Source organism: Osmerus mordax, unplaced genomic scaffold (genome assembly GCF_038355195.1).
Source record: "Osmerus mordax isolate fOsmMor3 unplaced genomic scaffold, fOsmMor3.pri Scaffold_106, whole genome shotgun sequence".
Lineage (NCBI taxonomy): Eukaryota > Metazoa > Chordata > Actinopteri > Osmeriformes > Osmeridae > Osmerus > Osmerus mordax.
The window spans coordinates 20,001-27,500 of record NW_027120418.1 but is presented as its reverse complement, the minus strand read 5'-3'; positions in this window follow the sequence as shown (position 1 = coordinate 27,500).

The window sequence follows — 7,500 nt, the reverse complement described above, 5'->3', positions numbered from 1 at the left end:
GCGTGGCAACCTTGACACCCCCGTGTTCCCCTGGACCAGACCTTTCCAACGCCGCCTGAGTTAAGGTGCTACGACGTCCCTAAGTGGAGATGCCTCTAAATGAACACCTTTTCCCAACTTTGCACGTTTCCAGCTTGAGAGAAAAAGGGGCTTAAAATTCACAGTTATTCGCCCGAACGTGGGATTTCGCTGGGGACGGTTTCTAAGTTCAAGTTGGGACGGGGGGCACCGAGGTGAGTGGTGGTTGTCCCCGAAAAAGCCCTCCCCTTTTCCGTAGCCCCGTTTAAAGTTTTGTTTGGGCTCCTGTTCAGCGGGGAAGCGCGTGCGCGTGGCAACCTTGACACCCCCGTGTTCCCCTGGACCAGACCTTTCCAACGCCGCCTGAGTTAAGGTGCTACGACGTCCCTAAGTGGAGATGCCTCTAAATGAACACCTTTTCCCAACTTTGCACGTTTCCAGCTTGAGAGGAAAAGGGGCTTAAAATTCACAGTTATTCGCCCGAACGTGGGATTTGGCTGGGGACGGTTTCTATATTCAAGTTGGGATGGGGGGCACCGAGGTGAGTGGTGGTTGTCCCCGAAAAAGCTCTCCCCTTTTCCGTAGCCCCGTTTAAAGTTTTGTTTGGGCTCCTGTTCAGCGGGGAAGCGCGTGCGCGTGGCAAACTTGACACCCCCGTGTTCCCCTGGTCCAGACCTTTCCAACGCCGCCTGAGTCAAGGTGCTACGACGTCCCCAAGTGGGGATGCCTGTAGATGAGCACATTTTCCCAACTTTGAATGTAAGTTTCCAGTATCATTGAAAATGTGGCCTCAAACGAGCAGTTTTGCCCCCGAACGTGGGATTTGGCTGGGGACGGTTTCTATATTCAAGTTGGGATGGGGGGCACCGAGGTGAGTGGTGGTTGTCCCCGAAAAAGCCCTCCCCTTTTCCGTAGCCCCGTTTAAAGTTCTGTTTGGGCTCCTGTTCAGCGGGGAAGCGCGTGCGCGTGGCAAACTTGACACCCCCGTGTTCCCCTGGTCCAGACCTTTCCAACGCCGCCTGAGTCAAGGTGCTACGACGTCCCCAAGTGGGGATGCCTGTAGATGAGCACATTTTCCCAACTTTGAATGTAAGTTTCCAGTATCATTGAAAATGTGGCCTCAAACGAGCAGTTTTGCCCCCGAACGTGGGATTTGGCTGGGGACGGTTTCTATATTCAAGTTGGGATGGGGGGCACCGAGGTGAGTGGTGGTTGTCCCCGAAAAAGCCCTCCCCTTTTCCGTAGCCCCGTTTAAAGTTTTGTTTGGGCTCCTGTTCAGCGGGGATGCGCGTGCGCGTGGCAACCTTGACACGCCCGTGTTCCCCTGGACCAGACCTTTCTAACGCCGCCTGAGTTAAGGTGCTACGACGTCCCTAAGTGGAGATGCCTGTAAATGAACACCTTTTCCCAACTTTGCACGTTTCCAGCTTGAGAGGAAAAGGGGCTTAAAATTCACAGTTATTCGCCCGAACGTGGGATTTCGCTGGGGACGGTTTCTAAGTTCAAGTTGGGACGGGGGGCACCGAGGTGAGTGGTGGTTGTCCCCGAAAAAGCCCTCCCCTTTTCCGTAGCCCCGTTTAAAGTTTTGTTTGGGCTCCTGTTCAGCGGGGAAGCGCGTGCGCGTGGCAACCTTGACACGCCCGTGTTCCCCTGGACCAGACCTTTCTAACGCCGCCTGAGTTAAGGTGCTACGACGTCCCCAAGTGGGGATGCCTGTAGATGAGCACATTTTCCCAACTTTGAATGTAAGTTTCCAGTATCATTGAAAATGTGGCCTCAAACGAGCAGTTTTGCCCCCGAACGTGGGATTTGGCTGGGGACGGTTTCTATATTCAAGTTGGGATGGGGGGCACCGAGGTGAGTGGTGGTTGTCCCCGAAAAAGCCCTCCCCTTTTCCGTAGCCCCGTTTAAAGTTCTGTTTGGGCTCCTGTTCAGCGGGGAAGCGCGTGCGCGTGGCAAACTTGACACCCCCGTGTTCCCCTGGTCCAGACCTTTCCAACGCCGCCTGAGTCAAGGTGCTACGACGTCCCCAAGTGGGGATGCCTGTAGATGAGCACATTTTCCCAACTTTGAATGTAAGTTTCCAGTATCATTGAAAATGTGGCCTCAAACGAGCAGTTTTGCCCCCGAACGTGGGATTTGGCTGGGGACGGTTTCTATATTCAAGTTGGGATGGGGGGCACCGAGGTGAGTGGTGGTTGTCCCCGAAAAAGCCCTCCCCTTTTCCGTAGCCCCGTTTAAAGTTTTGTTTGGGCTCCTGTTCAGCGGGGATGCGCGTGCGCGTGGCAACCTTGACACGCCCGTGTTCCCCTGGACCAGACCTTTCTAACGCCGCCTGAGTTAAGGTGCTACGACGTCCCTAAGTGGAGATGCCTGTAAATGAACACCTTTTCCCAACTTTGCACGTTTCCAGCTTGAGAGGAAAAGGGGCTTAAAATTCACAGTTATTCGCCCGAACGTGGGATTTCGCTGGGGACGGTTTCTAAGTTCAAGTTGGGACGGGGGGCACCGAGGTGAGTGGTGGTTGTCCCCGAAAAAGCCCTCCCCTTTTCCGTAGCCCCGTTTAAAGTTTTGTTTGGGCTCCTGTTCAGCGGGGAAGCGCGTGCGCGTGGCAACCTTGACACGCCCGTGTTCCCCTGGACCAGACCTTTCTAACGCCGCCTGAGTTAAGGTGCTACGACGTCCCCAAGTGGGGATGCCTGTAGATGAGCACATTTTCCCAACTTTGAATGTAAGTTTCCAGTATCATTGAAAATGTGGCCTCAAACGAGCAGTTTTGCCCCCGAACGTGGGATTTGGCTGGGGACGGTTTCTATATTCAAGTTGGGATGGGGGGCACCGAGGTGAGTGGTGGTTGTCCCCGAAAAAGCCCTCCCCTTTTCCGTAGCCCCGTTTAAAGTTCTGTTTGGGCTCCTGTTCAGCGGGGAAGCGCGTGCGCGTGGCAAACTTGACACCCCCGTGTTCCCCTGGTCCAGACCTTTCCAACGCCGCCTGAGTCAAGGTGCTACGACGTCCCCAAGTGGGGATGCCTGTAGATGAGCACATTTTCCCAACTTTGAATGTAAGTTTCCAGTATCATTGAAAATGTGGCCTCAAACGAGCAGTTTTGCCCCCGAACGTGGGATTTGGCTGGGGACGGTTTCTATATTCAAGTTGGGATGGGGGGCACCGAGGTGAGTGGTGGTTGTCCCCGAAAAAGCCCTCCCCTTTTCCGTAGCCCCGTTTAAAGTTTTGTTTGGGCTCCTGTTCAGCGGGGATGCGCGTGCGCGTGGCAACCTTGACACGCCCGTGTTCCCCTGGACCAGACCTTTCTAACGCCGCCTGAGTTAAGGTGCTACGACGTCCCTAAGTGGAGATGCCTGTAAATGAACACCTTTTCCCAACTTTGCACGTTTCCAGCTTGAGAGGAAAAGGGGCTTAAAATTCACAGTTATTCGCCCGAACGTGGGATTTCGCTGGGGACGGTTTCTAAGTTCAAGTTGGGACGGGGGGCACCGAGGTGAGTGGTGGTTGTCCCCGAAAAAGCCCTCCCCTTTTCCGTAGCCCCGTTTAAAGTTTTGTTTGGGCTCCTGTTCAGCGGGGAAGCGCGTGCGCGTGGCAACCTTGACACGCCCGTGTTCCCCTGGACCAGACCTTTCTAACGCCGCCTGAGTTAAGGTGCTACGACGTCCCCAAGTGGGGATGCCTGTAGATGAGCACATTTTCCCAACTTTGAATGTAAGTTTCCAGTATCATTGAAAATGTGGCCTCAAACGAGCAGTTTTGCCCCCGAACGTGGGATTTGGCTGGGGACGGTTTCTATATTCAAGTTGGGATGGGGGGCACCGAGGTGAGTGGTGGTTGTCCCCGAAAAAGCCCTCCCCTTTTCCGTAGCCCCGTTTAAAGTTCTGTTTGGGCTCCTGTTCAGCGGGGAAGCGCGTGCGCGTGGCAAACTTGACACCCCCGTGTTCCCCTGGTCCAGACCTTTCCAACGCCGCCTGAGTCAAGGTGCTACGACGTCCCCAAGTGGGGATGCCTGTAGATGAGCACATTTTCCCAACTTTGAATGTAAGTTTCCAGTATCATTGAAAATGTGGCCTCAAACGAGCAGTTTTGCCCCCGAACGTGGGATTTGGCTGGGGACGGTTTCTATATTCAAGTTGGGATGGGGGGCACCGAGGTGAGTGGTGGTTGTCCCCGAAAAAGCCCTCCCCTTTTCCGTAGCCCCGTTTAAAGTTTTGTTTGGGCTCCTGTTCAGCGGGGATGCGCGTGCGCGTGGCAACCTTGACACGCCCGTGTTCCCCTGGACCAGACCTTTCTAACGCCGCCTGAGTTAAGGTGCTACGACGTCCCTAAGTGGAGATGCCTGTAAATGAACACCTTTTCCCAACTTTGCACGTTTCCAGCTTGAGAGGAAAAGGGGCTTAAAATTCACAGTTATTCGCCCGAACGTGGGATTTCGCTGGGGACGGTTTCTAAGTTCAAGTTGGGACGGGGGGCACCGAGGTGAGTGGTGGTTGTCCCCGAAAAAGCCCTCCCCTTTTCCGTAGCCCCGTTTAAAGTTTTGTTTGGGCTCCTGTTCAGCGGGGAAGCGCGTGCGCGTGGCAACCTTGACACGCCCGTGTTCCCCTGGACCAGACCTTTCTAACGCCGCCTGAGTTAAGGTGCTACGACGTCCCCAAGTGGGGATGCCTGTAGATGAGCACATTTTCCCAACTTTGAATGTAAGTTTCCAGTATCATTGAAAATGTGGCCTCAAACGAGCAGTTTTGCCCCCGAACGTGGGATTTGGCTGGGGACGGTTTCTATATTCAAGTTGGGATGGGGGGCACCGAGGTGAGTGGTGGTTGTCCCCGAAAAAGCCCTCCCCTTTTCCGTAGCCCCGTTTAAAGTTCTGTTTGGGCTCCTGTTCAGCGGGGAAGCGCGTGCGCGTGGCAAACTTGACACCCCCGTGTTCCCCTGGTCCAGACCTTTCCAACGCCGCCTGAGTCAAGGTGCTACGACGTCCCCAAGTGGGGATGCCTGTAGATGAGCACATTTTCCCAACTTTGAATGTAAGTTTCCAGTATCATTGAAAATGTGGCCTCAAACGAGCAGTTTTGCCCCCGAACGTGGGATTTGGCTGGGGACGGTTTCTATATTCAAGTTGGGATGGGGGGCACCGAGGTGAGTGGTGGTTGTCCCCGAAAAAGCCCTCCCCTTTTCCGTAGCCCCGTTTAAAGTTTTGTTTGGGCTCCTGTTCAGCGGGGATGCGCGTGCGCGTGGCAACCTTGACACGCCCGTGTTCCCCTGGACCAGACCTTTCTAACGCCGCCTGAGTTAAGGTGCTACGACGTCCCTAAGTGGAGATGCCTGTAAATGAACACCTTTTCCCAACTTTGCACGTTTCCAGCTTGAGAGGAAAAGGGGCTTAAAATTCACAGTTATTCGCCCGAACGTGGGATTTCGCTGGGGACGGTTTCTAAGTTCAAGTTGGGACGGGGGGCACCGAGGTGAGTGGTGGTTGTCCCCGAAAAAGCCCTCCCCTTTTCCGTAGCCCCGTTTAAAGTTTTGTTTGGGCTCCTGTTCAGCGGGGAAGCGCGTGCGCGTGGCAACCTTGACACGCCCGTGTTCCCCTGGACCAGACCTTTCTAACGCCGCCTGAGTTAAGGTGCTACGACGTCCCCAAGTGGGGATGCCTGTAAATGAACACCTTTTCCCAACTTTGAATGTAAGTTTCCAGTATCATTGAAAATGTGGCCTCAAACGTGCAGTTTTGCCCCCGAACGTGGGATTTGGCTGGGGACGGTTTCTAAATTCAAGTTGGGATGGGGGGCACCGAGGTGAGTGGTGGTTGTCCCCGAAAAAGCCCTCCCCTTTTCCGTAGCCCCGTTTAAAGTTTTGTTTGGGCTCCTGTTCAACGGGGATGCGCGTGCGCGTGGCAAACATGACACGCCCGTGTTCCCCTGGACCAGACCTTTCTAACGCCACCTGAGTTAAGGTGCTACGACGTCCCCAAGTGGGGATGCCTCTAAATGAAGCCAATTTCTCCTATTTGAATGCACTCTCCCAGCCCAGAGAGGCATGTGCCTTAAAATTCACAGTTATTCACCCGAACGTGGGATTTTGTTGAGGACGGTTTCTAAATTCAAGTTGGAACAGGGGGCACCGACGTGAGTGGTGTTTGTCCCCGAAAAAGCTCTCCCCTTTTCCGTAGCCCCGTTTAAAGTTTTGTTTGGGCTCCTGTTTAGCGGGGATGCGCGTGCGCGTGGCAACCTTGACACGCCCGTGTTCCCCTGGACCAGACCTTTCTAACGCCGCCTGAGTTAAGGTGCTACGACGTCCCTAAGTGGAGATGCCTGTAAATGAACACCTTTTCCCAACTTTGAATGTAAGTTTCCAGTATCATTGAAAATGTGGCCTCAAACGAGCAGTTTTGCCCCCGAACGTGGGATTTGGCTGGGGACGGTTTCTAAATTCAAGTTGGGATGGGGGGAACCGAGGTGAGTGGTGGTTGTCCCCGAAAAAGCCCTCCCCTTTTCCGTAGCCCCGTTTAAAGTTTTGTTTGGGCTCCTGTTCAGCGGGGATGCGCGTGCGCGTGGCAACCTTGACACGCCCGTGTTCCCCTGGACCAGACCTTTCTAACGCCACCCGAGTCAAGGTGCTACGACGTCCCTAAATGGGGATGCCTGTAGATGAGCACATTTTCCCAGCTTTGAATGTAAGTTTCCAGCATCATTGAAAATGTGGCCTCAAACGTGCAGTTTTGCGCCCGAACGTGGGATTTTGTTGAGGACGGTTTCTAAATTCAAGTTAGCATAAGGGGCACACGTGTGAGTTGTTATTTTCCCAGGATTGATGGTTTCCAATTCGGTAGCTCCGTTTAAAGTTTTGTTTGGGCTCCTGTTTAGCGGGGATGCGCGTGCGCGTGGCAACCTTGACACGCCCGTGTTCCCCTGGACCAGACCTTTCCAACGCCACCCGAGTCAAGGTGCTACGACGTCCCTAAGTGGGGATGCCTGTAGATGAGCACATTTTCCCAGCTTTGAATGTAAGTTTCCAGCATCATTGAAAATGTGGCCTCAAACGTGCAGTTTTGCGCCCGAACGTGGGATTTTGTTGAGGACGGTTTCTAAATTCAAGTTAGCATAAGGGGCACACGTGTGAGTTGTTATTTTCCCAGGATTGATGGTTTCCAATTCGGTAGCTCCGTTTAAAGTTTTGTTTTGGCCCCTGTTTAGCGGGGATGCGCGTGCGCGTGGCAAACTTGACACGCCCGTGTTCCCCTGGACCAGACCTTTCCAACGCCACCCGAGTTAAGGTGCTACGACGTCCCTAAGTGGAGATGCCTCTAAATGAAGCCAATTTCTCCTATTTGAATGCACTCTCCCAGCCCAGAGAGGCATGTGCCTTAAAATTCACAGTTATTCACCCGAACGTGGGATTTTGTTGAGGACGGTTTCTAAATTCAAGTTAGAATAAGGGGCACACGTGTGAGTTGTTATTTTCCCAGGATTGATGATT